Consider the following 15,085-nt stretch of genomic DNA (forward strand, 5'->3'; position numbering starts at 1 on the left):
GCTTTTATCTCAAGGTGAAACGGGCATACCGCCTTGTGCTGAGGAATATATCCTAGGATTCTTTGCGATGGCTTCTGATTTCAAGGTCGAGAGGCCTTCTTCGAGGCTGGGGCGTCGTGAGCCCGTGACTAAGTATATTAGCTCGATAATAGACATCGAAAGAGTGAGAGCCGATTGTCGCTGGGGGGACGCTGTGCTTGTGGAGATCCCTGCTCGGGAGGAAGATATTACGACATATAAAGTTGATTTTCTCAATGTGTATACTTACCCGTTTAAACTAGGGCCGGTGGGGGCATCTTCGCCCCCGATCGATCCCGTGATTCTTGACTTCTGCCAACGGTATCAAGTGACCCTTGGCCAAATTCATCCTTTATTCTGGCGTGTTGTTTACATGATCAGGCACTACGTGAACAATGATCGAGGAGATGCCCTTCACCCTCGATCATCTGATTCAGGATGTACAGCCCCGTCTCTTCTGCGGGGTCTAATCAAGCTCCGCTGCCGAGCCCCGAGGGCCCTCTTCGCCTGTACCGAGGAGTTCGGGAATGGGGAATGGAAGAGCCGATTTGTCCGAGTAAGGACTTCTGACCTGATCCCGGCGAAAAGGATGTCGTTCCCTGAGAGGTGAAATGTAGAGCGTAAGTGGACACATTATCTAGCATTCCCTCGCTTCTCTTTGACTACGTTCTTCCAGGCACTTAATTTTTCTTGCCAATGCAGCCGCAGCAATTTACCCTGGCGCAGTTACGGACCTCGCAAATTGGGTCGGCCGTCTGGACTCGATCTGCCCGTATGTTGAGCGAGTGTGGCGTGATCTATCAAGCTCGGTGGAAAGCTAAGGATCATGGTGGGACTCTACCTCTGCTGTAGTCACATTTTTTTATCTAAATCGCTATTAGCAGCGTTCTCGTTCCCTGCGCTTACTTCTTGCATTTGTGTAGGTCTGGGGGAAGTCCCCTTGATGAAGGGAGCATTGCCTGGCGGGGAGGGTGCTTTGGTACCCGATGAAGGGAAGAAAAGGCAAATGGAATCATTGGACAGACCTTCAGAATCCAAGAAGATTAAGGAAGAAGAAGCTAAGGCCGACCCAACAGCCCTAACTCCGGAATCGGCAGGAAACCCTCTAGCTAAAGGTGAGGGGGAAAATAGCTTCTCGACAGCGCCCGAGGGAGTGATAAACATGACCGATCCTTGGGCTGTAGAGATGGTGGCTTCCGAGCCGGAGTCTGATGTCGTTGCGATCCAGCTTTGTAGCGGAGGGACGACTGAGGGAGTATCGGGTGCTGCCCCTGAGTTGGCCGATGACAGGGTTCCCCTCGGCAGGGGTGCCTTTGGTAGTGGTTCGGAGGGGCCTAGTTCTGGAGCCCTGATTGGACAGGGATGGTTGCCTGATCGACCCTGCTAGTGCCGTGGTCGTGATTGATTCCCTTCAGGAAACGACCATTAACCTCCTAAGGGAGTGCAAGATGCCCCGCGCGAAGAACCTTCCGATGCAGGGAGACCTATCAAAGGCGGAGATCCGCTCGAGAGGCTTCCAACCATTCCCGAGGAAACCCCTGGGATCGATGATTCGCTCGTCTTTAGTGAGATGAGCAGGCTTTGCGAGCAGGTAATTTGTGCGAATCTTGTCTGTAGCTCTGGCCTCGGTTATTCTGAACTTTGCCTTTCTAACTTGTCTTTTTTCGTGGCTTCAGGTCAAGGCGCTTTATAGTCAGACTTTCACACGGTATCAGGATGAGGTGACCCGTCATGAGTGCGAAAAGGCTCACCTTACTGAATAGGTTACTTAATCCCCGTTTTGCCATTATCGAAATGTTTTGTCAGATCCCAGTGTTTTAACATCTTGGATCTGATTCGTGCAGTTTGAGAAGGAAAGTGCCCTGCTGAGGAGGAGCCTCCCGGCCAGAGACTCTGAAGTTCTCCGAACTCAAACGGCCATGTGAGGAGATAACTTTCCGAGAGAGGATGCCTCCAGGAGAAGGTAACCTTATCCGGGCGTTAGATTAGTGACGCGAGGGAGGATATTGACAAGTACAGAGGTATCCATTATGAGCTGGTAGTTGCATTATCCGGGATCAAAACTGAAGCCGAGGCGGTTATATCTTTGCATAGAGAGGATGCCATGGACGAGCACTCGAATCAGTGCGAGGGAGGGCGCCTGAGGGGGCCGATCCAAAATTTACTCGAGCTGTGGAGCGTGCTCGATTTGGATCTCGGAGGCAGGCTTTTGGGGACGTACATGCGGGAGATATCATTCTGCCTGGCGAGCTCGGGAGAGTGCAGACCCTAGAGAGGAAAGATGCTGACTTGCTTGCTTTCGGAGGTGTGCCGGGCAGTGGCTCAGGAGGTGATAAAAATGAAGGCGGATCCCCTGGAGGGGAAGAGGCCGTCGAGAAGGGGCCACTGAAGGACCCGTAGTTGTTAGGGTGTAACCCTTGGTGAAGCCATCGAAGATGCAAGCTCGATGATAGATTCAGATTTTGTTTGCTTCTCTCTTTGTAAGGGTTTTTTCAATATTTGTAAACATCCCCCTTGTGGGCCATAAGAAGGCTTTTTGTTTCCTACCCCTTCTTTCCCTTTCGTTTTTCGGAAATACTACGTGATGTATTTTGACTTTCGACCCGAGGTCCCAGGTCTCGGGTTAGACCCTCGATCTTGGTTTTTTCATGCATCCGGTCGGCACGACCTTTGATCTTAGCGCTGGTGACAGCGACTCATACGTATCGGGTCGGTATGCCCTCTTAGCGTAAGCTGTCATTTGAGCTCTGATGCTTTTCGCTCTTAGGCATTCTTAGTTAACCCTTCCAGGTTCAGTCTCCGAGTCGGATTTCGACTCGAGCTCATTTTGACCCTCAAGTTTTTGAATTTGTGCGGGCTGGCGACAATGGCTCTTACGCCTTGGGCCGATGCGGCCTTTTATGCGGGCTGGCGATAATGGCTCTCACACCTTGACCTTAGGCATATGTAGTTAACTATTTTGGGTTCAGTCTCCGAGTCGGGTTTCGACTCGAGCTCATTCGACCCTCAAGTTTTAGAATTTGATCTGTGTGGCCTGGCGATAATGGCTCTTACGCCTTGGGTCGACGCGACCTCTTATGTGGGCTGGGGACAATGTCTCTTACGCCTTGGGTCGAAGCGACCTTTTATTGGCTTTGGTTTTCCCTCGTTAAGGACTTTTGAAATAGTTTTTGCCTGACTCTTCGACGATTCGAGATAGAACCTCGATACGAGTCGTTATGTGGCGATGATCGAGCACCTCGGGAGGTTTTGGTCGGGGTTGGTATTTCGAAGCCTGTGATTTGGAGCTGACATGGTCGAAGCTCTTTTACCTATGTCGAGGGTAGCCTGTTTAACCGGTTCTTTTCGAAGTAATTTGAAGGCGTGATTTTGTAGCGACCGGGTCGGGCATCCCCGAGTCGCGTTATTTGGCTGGTACAGCCTTATGACCGTAGTCATTTGTTCTTGGACGGAGCCATTTTTGATCCCGATTGAAGTAGTTTGGGCGTCTATATCGAGGGTATGCCTTTTAGGGGTCTTATTGAGATTGGGTTTATGCCTTTAGCAAGTCTCTATGGCAAAATTTATGATGCTTGAGAGTTTCGATGTGAGGACAACTATAATGAGGTCGTTTTTACATCTTTATCAACTTGAATAACTTGAGATCTAATCTGTCTCAAAAATCTCTCCGGCAGGGGCCCGACGATGTCCATTCCCCATTTCATGAATGGCCATGGCGATAAGACCAAATGTAGTTGTTCGCCGGGTCGGTGAATCATGGGGGCAAATCTCTGGCATTTATCGCATTTTCGGACGAATTCCTTGGTGTCTTTCTCCATATTGTCCTAGTAGTAGCCTTCCCTGATCACCTTTCGGACTAAGAATCAGCGTTGGAATGGTTTCTGCAAGTACCCTCGTGAATTTCTCGGAGTATATAGTCTGTATCCCCTGGCCCCAAACATACTGCTAGGGGGCCATCGAAAATTCTCCTGTACAGAGTCTTGTTTTCATCGAGCGAGAACCGGGCTGCATTGGTTCGCATGGCCCTCGATTCTTTTGGATCCGCGGGCAATATTCCGTCTTTAAAATAATCAATATATTTATTTCTCCAGTCCCATGTTAGGCTGGTGGAGTTAATCTCGGCATGACCTTCCTCGACCACTGATTTAGATAGCTGAATAATAGCCTCGGGGAGTAGTTCATCTTCTTCAACAGATGATCCAGGGTTCGCGAGGGCATCGGCCTCGCTATTCTGCTCTCGAGGCACGTGGACCAAGGTCCATTCTTTGAAACAACGTAATGTGACTTGGATTTTATCCAAATACCTCTGCACCCTGTCCTCCCGAACTTCGTAGCTCCCATTCACCTGGTTTACTACCAGGAGTGAATCGCATTTTGCCTCGATGGTCTCGGCTCCCAAGATTTTGGCCAGTTCTAAACCTGCAATCATAGCCTCGTACTCGGCTTCATTGTTAGTCAATTTTGCAGTATTTATAGATTGCCTGATTACGCCGCCCGTAGGTGGCTTCAGGACTATACCGAGTCTGGATCCTCTCACGTTTGTGGCGCCATCGGTGAACAGGGTCCATACCCCGGAAGATGTGCCTAATTTTAGTAAAAGTTCCTTTTCTACCTCGGGCGCAAGGGAGGGCAAAAAATCGGCCACGAAGTCCGCCAGAATTTGGGACTTGATAGCCGTTCGGGGTTGATATTCGATATCATACCCCCCAAGTTCGATGGCCCATTTGGCCAATCGGCCCGATAGGTCGGGTTTATGCAATATGCTCTGGAGAGGATATGTTGTTAGAACACAAATACGGTGGCATTGAAAATAGGGCTTCAATTTTCGCGAGGCGCTTATTAACGCGAGCGCCAATTTTTCTAGGTGCGGATACCTAGTTTCGGCATCCCCTAAGGTCCGGCTTACAAAATAAATATGAAATTGCTTACCTTTCTCTTCTCGAACCTTTACGCCGCTTACCGCTCTGATACGGCCAGGTATAGATATAGTCTTTCATCCTCTTTTGGCGTATGGAGCAGAGGCGAGCTAGTCAGATATCGTTTCAACTCCTCTAAGGCGTGTTGCCATTCTGGAGTCCATTCGAAGTTGTTTTTCCTTTTTGAGTAAAGAGAAGAAATGATGGCTCCTGTCAGATGACCTTGATATGAATCTACCCAGAGCCGCTATTCGCCCTGTTAGCCATTGCACGACCTTTACATTATTTACTACCGTGATTTCCTCGATGGCCTTGATTTTATCGGGGTTAATCTCGATCCCCCTGTATGATACCAAGAAGCCACAAAAATTTCCCCAAACCTACTCCGAAGGCACATTTCTCGGGGTTGAGCTTCATGTTGTAACTTCTGAGGATGTCGAATATTTCCTACAAATGAGTCAAATGGTCCTCTACGCGCAGGGACTTAACTAGAATATCATCAATATAAGCTTACATGGATTTGCCTACTTGATGTTCGAATATTTTATTGACTAGACGCTGGTACGTAGCCCCTGCGTTTTTTAGTCCGAAGGGCATTACGTTATAATAGTAGGTACCATATTTCATGACGAACGAAGTCTTCTCCCTATCCTCGGGGTTCATCTGAATTTGATTATACCCCGAGTAGGCATCGAGAAAGATGAGGGTCTCGTGGCCGGCCGTAGCATCGATCCGACGATCGATGTTAGGCAATGGGAACGAATCCTTGGGACACGCCTTATTTAAGTCTTTATAATCTACGCACATTCTTAGCTTATTTCCCTTTTTGGGTACCACTACTACGTTGGCTAGCCATTCGGGGTACTTTACCTCTCTGATGGACCCTATTTTAAGAAGTTTCGTTACCTCCTCCTTGATGAATGTGTGTTTTACATCGGACTGTGGTCTCCTTTTCTACTTCACTGGTTTAATCCTGGGTTCGACACTCAGTCTGTGGGAGGTTATTTTCGGCGGAATTCCTGTCATATCTAAGTGGGACCAAGTGAAACAGTCGATATTGTTAATAAGAAATTGAATGAATTCTTTCCTGAGTTCGGGGGTTAATCCCATTCCCAGGTATACCTTACAATTTGGGAGGTGTTCGATCAAAATAGTCTGCTCCAGATCTTCGATTGTAGATTTTGTTGCATCCGATTCTTCAGGGGAAACGAAAGTTCGAGGAGCAAAGAAATCTTCTTCGTCGTCCTCGGGGGTCTGTATGCTCCTAGACTCAATCGAGGTTGGTTGTGCGAGGGTCGGCGCCTTGTGGTAAACCGCGAACATTTCTTTCGCCGCCTGTTGTTCTCTATATATGGTCGTTATGCCATCCTTCGTGGGAGATTTTATCATCTGGTGCAAAGTTGACAGTACTGCCCTTATCCTGTGTATCCATGGCCTGCCGAGCAATGCATTATACCTCATGTTGCCACCGTTGACTAGGAAGTCGGTGTTCCGAACCGTGCCGGATGTGTCGACCGGGAGGGTGATTTCTCCTTTTGATACCTCACCGGTCGTGTTGAAGCCGTGGAGGACCCGGGAGGTGGGTATGATTCGATCGAGCAGCTCAAGCTGTTCTACTACCTCTGACCTGATTATGTTGGCCGAGCTGCCTGGATCCACGAGGACACGTTTAACTCGAATGTTGCTTAAATGAAATGAGATTACCAGCGCGTCGTTGTGTGGTTCTGCCAAGGTCTCGAGATCCTCTTCGCTGAATGCGAGGGTGTCTTCGGCCACGCGGTCTCGGGTCGCCCCTTCTTCCGGGGTGGATATTTTTGTCCGCTTGATCATGGGCCCTTGGGGAATGTCGGTCCCTCCAGTAATCATATGGACGATATGCCGAGGAATCTCTTTTTTTGCCCAGGTTGGATTTTGCCGAGTTTCTTGCGGAACTTTTCGGCACACTTTCCGGTGAATGCGAGGAGCGGCGTCAATGCATTGGGCGTCGCGTGAGGTCGAATCCTTGGAGGTCGGCTCCGGTGCGTTCACAAGGTCCTGTGATGGTACACCGCCACCCGGAACAGCCATACCATTCCCTCCGTGGTTCTCGAGATTGTCATTTTCGACTCTATTTATTGAGCTAGGCATTTCAACCTAAAATTGAAGATCTTGGACAAGAAAAGGTGTAAAAGATAACTTGCGTTGTGTAATGGAACCAGCAAGAAAATAATCACTATTATTTTTAGCCCCACGGTGGGTGCCAAATTGTTTACCATGAAAATGGTAATTACAATTAAATTTGATTATGGGACTCTAAAAATACGTGATCTATTTTTATGCCGGTTGTTAAGCAGTTGATGCTATATATGTGAGACTTAGAAACAAAATAAGAGTTAAGGATAAGGTGATGGTCAAACCGATAGGTTAACACTCGGGGCCTCGAGCTTGCCGATTTCGGGGCCTCGAGGTCGATTCTGGGGCTCGACTGTGAGTTATCGAAGGTAATCGAAGTATGAATAACAGTTATGATAAAATCAAAGAAGGCTCTTTATGGCTAATGATAAGCAATAAATGATGAACAATAATGAGGATAATAAATGGAAGCAATAATATCAAGAGAATATGTAAGAGAGAAGAGAGAATGTTATTTTATATTTTTTGTAAAGCAATTGAAGCAATAGATGACTACAATATGGCGAGGACCCCCTTTATATAGAAAGGGAGGATCCCATCATAGTATAAACACATTTATTACAAAGATATAGAGATGGGACAGCTAGTTGATGCCATGATGCGGGCTCAGACTAGCCTGACAGACTTTGTCGGATCCAGCTGCACCCCTTGGGAACCCCCCTTTTTCCCGATATAGCCGTTGGTCTGCATGGCTCCGAGGTCGAGCATCGACATTCTTCGAAGGTGAACCTCGACCCCAGTCTCGAGCCTTGGGAAGAATGTTCGCGGGACATCATAATGACGGGGAAATTAGACCCCCCCGATTTTACCGTGCACAAGAACGTAGTGGTAAATTGGGGCGAAGGAACTTATGATTGTCAAGATTTTGAAAGATAATTACCTGCTGATGTTCTCAAATCGCAAGTTTCTGATTGAAGTACCAATAGACTGAATCGTTTTCATATGGTTAGGTAAACGACAAAGGTATGTTAAGGCTATCCCTTCTTTCTTTTTGGCATGATCTATACGACACGAACGAAACGAGAAAATGCACAACTTCTATAAATGACTCTATTCAAAGAAGTATTAGAGGTGCTTGTGTTCTTGAATTCCCATATGCCTTATTATTCTATCATCTGTTCATGGTTCTCAGAAAAATACGTAAGTTGAAAAAAGTTTACTTCATGATATTACTCAAAGGCATAATGGTCTTATGACATTCCGAGAGATTTTATTGGCGTACTTCTCATGCATTGCATTCATTTATACATGTACATTGAACCTTGACCAGATGGCGTTATATACGCGTATATATGTATATTATATGTATATGGGATATGGGAAAAGGTTACAACATTATATACACACCACCACCTGATCAGCTGGTATCCGTTGATGATTTTGCCCACAGTGGCCAAGATGATATGATAGGATGCCCTCAGAGGCTTGATGATGTGACGAACATATGTACCTATGCACGACATGACATTCATATGCATATGCATGACACTATAAGTATTTCATAATTTATAGAGCTATCCAGACTTACAGGTTGAGTCCTTTACTCCATGTTTCTTCCATGCTCTTTATATATTTATTTACACGCCTTACATACTCAGTACATTATTCGTACTGACGTCCTTTTATTGGGGACGCTGCATTCATGCCTGTAGGTATATATAATCAGTTTGATGAGCCCTCATAGTAGACGAGATTGGCATTCAGCGAAGGATCGGTAAGACTCCACCTCATTCGGAGTGCAGCCGAGTCTATGAGTCATCATATCAGAGTTTTGCTACAAACATATGGGTAGGCCGGTACCCCATCCCATTTGATGTCAAATAATCGTAGAGGCTTTGTAGACAAAGGTTCATTTTGTACAGTATGTCAGAGGCCTTGACGGCCCACATGTATTCATGTTTTAAGAATGATGGTTCATTGATACAATGTTTGCCTACTTATAGTTATATATTACGAGTTGTGGCCATGTTGGCCCATGATAGTTACAAAAAAAAGGAGTTACAGAGCGGTTCGCTCGGGCCAGTACGGCACCGGGTGCCAGCCACGCCTACCCAAGTTTGGGGCGTGACACCACAGACCGACGGGCAAGCAGAGCGAACTAATGAGACGCTTGAGGACATGTTGAGTGCTTGTGTTCTTAATTTCAAAGGTAGCTGGGATGATCATTTTCCACTCATAGAGTTTGCTTATAACAATAGCTTTCATGCTAGTATACAGATGGCACCATTCGAGGCATTATATGGGAGGAGGTATAGATATCCTATTGGGTGTTCGAAGTTGAAGAAGCTGAATTGATTGGACCAGACCTCGTGCATCAAGCTATGGAAAAGGTTAAGATCATAAAGGAACGACTGAAAACTGGTCAGAGTCGTCAAAAATCCTATTCGGATGTTCATCGCAGAGACTTAGAGTTCAAAGAAGATGATTGGGTGTTCTTGAAGGTCTCCCCCATGAAGGGTATTATGCGGTTTGGAAAGAAAGGGAAATTGAGTCCGAGGTATGTCGGGCCGTATAGAATCATTCAAAGGATCGGTCAGGTAGAGTACAAGCTTGAGCTACCACCTGAGATGTCATTAGTGCACCCGGTATTTCATGTGTCCATGTTGAGGAAGGTAGTTGGAGATCCGTCCGCTATTCTGCCGATTGAGACCATCAAGGTTAATGAAGAATTGTCATATGAAGAGATTCCAGTTGCCATTCTTGATAGGCAAGTCCGAAAGTTGAGAAATAAAGAAATTGCCTCCGTGAAGGTATTATGGCGAAACCAGCAAGCTGAAGAAGCTACTTGGAAAGCCGAGGATGAAATGAAAAAGAAGTACCCTAATTTGTTTAAATAGCCATGTAATAATTCAATGAAGTTGTTTCCCATAAATTTTGTATCACTTGTTCAGCTAATGTAAAGACGTTCATTTTTTGTTATATGTTCCTTATGAGGCCACGGTTGGTGTCGTTTAGTGTCATGTTGCGTCATATATATATATATATATGTGCGTGTGTATATATATATATATATACATACACGTTGTTATGATGTGTTTCTAGGGCTCTCTGATAGGTGGATAGGCCTAGTTACGAAGGAAACTGTGGTGAAAATTTTGGAAAATTTATAATTTAGCCAAATTTGGGGCTGTTGGTGTGTGGTGCAAAAACTGAAGCTGCATAAGGTGCTATTAAGTGAACCTTCTAGTTTTTCATAGAGATGCATCGGTTCTATTCGATCTAGGTTCCACGTATTCCTATGTGTCCTCTTATTTTGCCCCATATTTGGACAAATCTCGGGATTCTTTGAGTTCCCCTATTTATGTGTCTACTCATGTGGGAGATTCTCTTGTTATGGACCGCGTTTATCAGTCGTGTTTGATTGGTCTTAGTGGTTTTGAGACCAGAGCCGATTTATTATTATTTAGCAAGGTAGATTTTGATTTTATCTTGAGCATGGACTGGTTGTCGCCCCATTATGCTATTCTTGATTGTCACGCCAAGACCGTGACGCTGGCTATGCAGGTTTACCGCGATTAGAGTGGAGGGGTACCTTAGATTACACTCCCAGCAGAGTTATTTCATTTCTTAAGGCTCAACGAATGGTTGAGAAGGGGTGTGACGCGTATCTAGCTTATGTGAGAGATGTCATTATTGATACCCCTACAGTTGAGTCAGTCCCAGTAGTGAGAGAATTCCCTGATGTGTTTCCAACTGATCTTCCGGTCATGCCGCCCGACAAAGATATTGATTTTGTCATTTATTTGTTGCCAGGCACTCAGCCCATCTCTATTCCTCCTTACCGTATGGCCCCTCCTGAGTTAGAGGAGTTGAAGGAACAATTACAGGAATTGCTTGATAAGGGCTTCATTCAGCCCAGTATGTCACCTTGGGGTGCTCCTGGCTTGTTTGTTAAGAAAACGGATGGTTTTATGCGTATATGCATTGATTATCGCCAGTTGAACAAAGTTACAGTGAAGAACCGGTATCCTTTACCTCGTATTGATGACCTATTTGATCAGTTACAGGGTGCCCGAGGAGTTTTTCAAGATTGACTTGCGTTTTAGTTATCATCAGTTGCAGATTTGGGAGCCAAAGATCCCGAAGACTGCTTTCAAGACTCGGTATGGTCATTACGAGTTCCTTGTGATGTCATTTGGGCTGACCAACGCCCCAACAGTATTTATGCATTTGATGCATAGTGTATTTTGGTCTTACTTGATCCATTCGTCATTGTCTTATTGGCGACATTATTGTATACTTCCGGAGTCGGGAGGATCATGAGCAGCACCTGAGGACTATGCTTCAGACTTTGAGAGAGAAGAAATTATATGCAAAGTTCTCAAAATGTGAGTTCTGGTTGGATTCCGTGGCATTTTTGGGTCACGTGGTGTTGATTGAAGGGATCAAGGTGGATCCGAACAAAGTGGAAGCGGTGCAAAGTTGGCCCATATCGTCCTCAGCTACAGAGATCCGGAGCTTTCTTGGTTTGGAGGGATATTACCGTCGATTTGTTGAGGGACTCTCATCATTGCAGCACCTATGACCAGGCTGACCTAGAAGGGTGCTCCATTCAGGTGGATGGAGGAGTGTGAGGAGAGCTTTCAAAAGCTCAATACAGTTTTGACTACAGCCCCAATATTGATATTGCCTACAGGTTCGGGGTCTTATACAGTTTATTGTGACGCATCGCGAGTTGGCCTCGGCGCGGTGTTGATGCAGGACCGTAGGGTGATTGCCTACGCGTCCAGACAGCTGAAGGTGCATGAAAAGAATTATCCTGTCCACGACCTTGAGCTAGCAGCTATTGTTCATGCCTTGAAGATTTGGAAGCATAATTTGTACAGTGTCCCTTGTGAGATCTACACTGATCATCGGAGTTTGCAGCATATATTCAAGTAGAAGGATCTTAATTTGCGTCAGAGGAGGTGGTTAGAGGTGCTTAAGGATTATGATATCACTATTTTGTACCACCCGAGGGAGGCCAATGTGGTAGCCGATGCTTTGAGTCGCCGATCATAGAGTTTGGGGAGTTTAGCATATCTACCAGCAGCAGAGAGGCCCATGGCGTTGGATGTTCAGGCCTTAGCCAGCCAATTTGTGAGATTGGATATTTCTGAGCCTACTCGAGTATTAGCTTGTGTGGTCTCTCGGTCTTCTCTTTATGATTGTATCAGGGAGCGTCAGTGTGATGACCCCCATTTACTTGTCCTAAAGGATACGGTCCAACATGGTGATGCTAAGGAGGTTACTATTAGGGATGATGGTGCATTGAGGATGCAGGGCAGGCTATGTGTGCCTAATGTGGATGGTTTGTGTGAGTTGATTCTACAGGAGGCTCACAGCTCGCGGTACTCTATTCATCCGGGTGCGGTAAAGATGTACCAGGACTTGAGGCACATTACTAGTGGAGGAGAAAGAAGAAGGACATAGTGGAGTATATTGCTCAGTGTCTAAATTGCCAGCAGGTAAAGTATGAACATCAACGACTGGGTGGATTGCTTTAGAAGTTAGAGATTCCGGAGTGGAAATGGGAGTGGATCACTATGGATTTTGTTGTTGGACTCCCAGGGACTCAGCGGAAGTTTGATGCAGTTTGGGTGATTGTGGATAGCCTGACCAAGTCAGCTCATTTCCTTCCTGTGATGACTACCTATTCTTCCGAGCAGCTGGCTCGAGTTTATATCTGTGAGATTGTCAGACTTCATGGCATTCCGGTTTCTATCATTTCTGACCGGGGTACGCAGTTTACATCACGGTTCTAGAGAGCCGTACAGCAGGTGCTGGGTACTCGAGTGGAGATGAGCACAACATTTCACCCTCAAACGGACGGGCAGTCCGATCGCACTATTCAGATTCTTGAGGATATGCTCCGTGCGTGTGTGATGGAGTTTGGAGGTCCTTGGGATTAGTTCTTGCCACTTGCGGAGTTTGCCTACAACAACAGTTATTAGTCCAGCATTCAGATGACACTTTATGAGGCTCTGTATGGTATGCGGTGTCGGTCCCCGGTGGGTTGGTTCGAGCCGGGCGAGGCTAGATTATTGGGCACAGACTTGGTTCAGGATGCTTTGGAGAAGGTTAAGGTGATTCAGGATAGACTTCGCATAGCCCAATCCAGACAGAAGAGTTATGCGGACCGAAAGGTTCGCGATGTTGCATTCATGGTTGGAGAGCGGGTCTTGTTACGGGTTCGCCTATGAAGGGCGTCATGAGGTTTGGGAAGAAGGGCAAGCTGATTCCCAGGTTCTTTGGTCCATTTGAGGTGTTGCGGCGAATTGGGGAGGTTGCTTATGAGCTTTCCTTGCCTCCCAGTCTAGCAGGAGTTCATCCGGTATTCCATGTTTCTATGCTCCAGAAGTATCACGGTGATCCGTCTCACGTGTTGGATTTCAGTTAAGTCCAGTTGGACAAGGATCTATCCTATGTTGAGGAGCCAGTGGCTATTGTTGACAGGCAGGTTTGAAAGCTGAGATCAAAGATCATTGCATCAGTGAAGGTTCGGTGGCAGGGTCAGCTGGTCGAGGAGGCGACTTGGGAGACCGAGCAGGATATGCGCAGCAATTATCCTCATCTTTTCGCTACTTCAGGCATGTCTCTATGATCGTTCGAGGACGAATGAATGTTTTAAGAGGAGGAGGTAACGACCTGGCCAGTCGTTTTGAGAGTTAAAGCCCAGATCCCCTATTAACTGTTTCCCCCGTATCTATTTCTGCTATTGTGACTTGCCGGGAGGTTGCATTTAGGGTTTTGGAGTGTTTTGGGATACTTAGTCCCTAAACGAAGGCTTAAGTCTAAGTGCCCGTTTGGACATAAGATTTGATTGAAGATTTTATCAAAAAAATTTCACATTTTTTCGAAATCAGCGTTTGTTCATAAAATTTCCAATTTTCACTTGAAGATGCATTTTGGAAATTTTTGAAAATTTTTGAAAATTTGAAAAACTACAAAAAGCTATTTTTCAAATTTTTCACTCAAATCACTCACAAAACATCAAAAACACCCCAAACTGAAATTTATGTCCAAACACAACTCTAAATTTCAAATATCATTTTCACTTGAAAAAAAATTTCACCTTTTTTTCGAATGTTACAATTCTTATGTCCAAACGCCTACTAAGAATTTGGACCGTAGTCAGAACTATGTGAAGACAACTCTAGAATGGAGTTCCGTCGATTTTGTTAGCTTCGTTGGGTGATTTGGGGCTTAGGGGTGTGTCCGGATTGTGTTCTGGAGGTCCGTAGCTCATTTAGGCTAGAAATGGCGAAAGTCAAATTTTTGGAGTTTTGGGCCGGTAGTGGAATTTTTGATATCAGGGTCGGAATCCGATTTCGGAAGTTTGAGTAGGTCCGTAGTGTTGAATATGACTTGTATGCGAAATTTGGGGTCAATCGGACGTGGTTTGGTTGGTTTCGGCATCGATTGTCGAATTTGGAAGTTTCAAGTAATGAATTATGTTTTTTGCGTTGTTTGATGTGATTTGAGGGCTCGACTAATTTCGTATGGTGTAATAGGATTGGTTGGTATGAGTGGCTGAGGTTCCGAGGGCCTCGGGTGTTTTCCGGATGCTCAACGGGTTAAAAATTAGACTTAGGTCATTGCTGAAGATTTTCTGGTGCTGGTGTAATCGCACCTGCGGAGAGGTGACCGCAGGTGCGAGCCCGCAGAAGCGGGACTTAGAGCGGAGAAGCGGAATTGGGCGTCCTAGGCCGGGATCGAAGGTGTGAGGTTATTTCCGCGTCTGCGATGCCCGCAGATGTGAGAAAGGAACTGCAGATGCGATGAAGGATCGCAGGAGCGGGCGCACAGGTGCGCAGTGGGACTTGAGGACGTAAGTGATTTCCACACCTCCAATGGTATTTCCGCAGGTGCGGCGCCGCAGGTGCAAAGAAAGGTTCGCGTATGCGGTTTGACTGGTAGAAAAAGAGCTAAGTGCGAGGGTTTGAGTTCATTATCCATTTTTGGACCTTGGGAGCGCCGAAATTGGCGATTCTTCGAGG

The sequence above is a fragment of the Nicotiana attenuata genome, unplaced genomic scaffold (assembly GCF_001879085.1).
Source record: "Nicotiana attenuata strain UT unplaced genomic scaffold, NIATTr2, whole genome shotgun sequence".
Classification (NCBI taxonomy): domain Eukaryota; kingdom Viridiplantae; phylum Streptophyta; class Magnoliopsida; order Solanales; family Solanaceae; genus Nicotiana; species Nicotiana attenuata.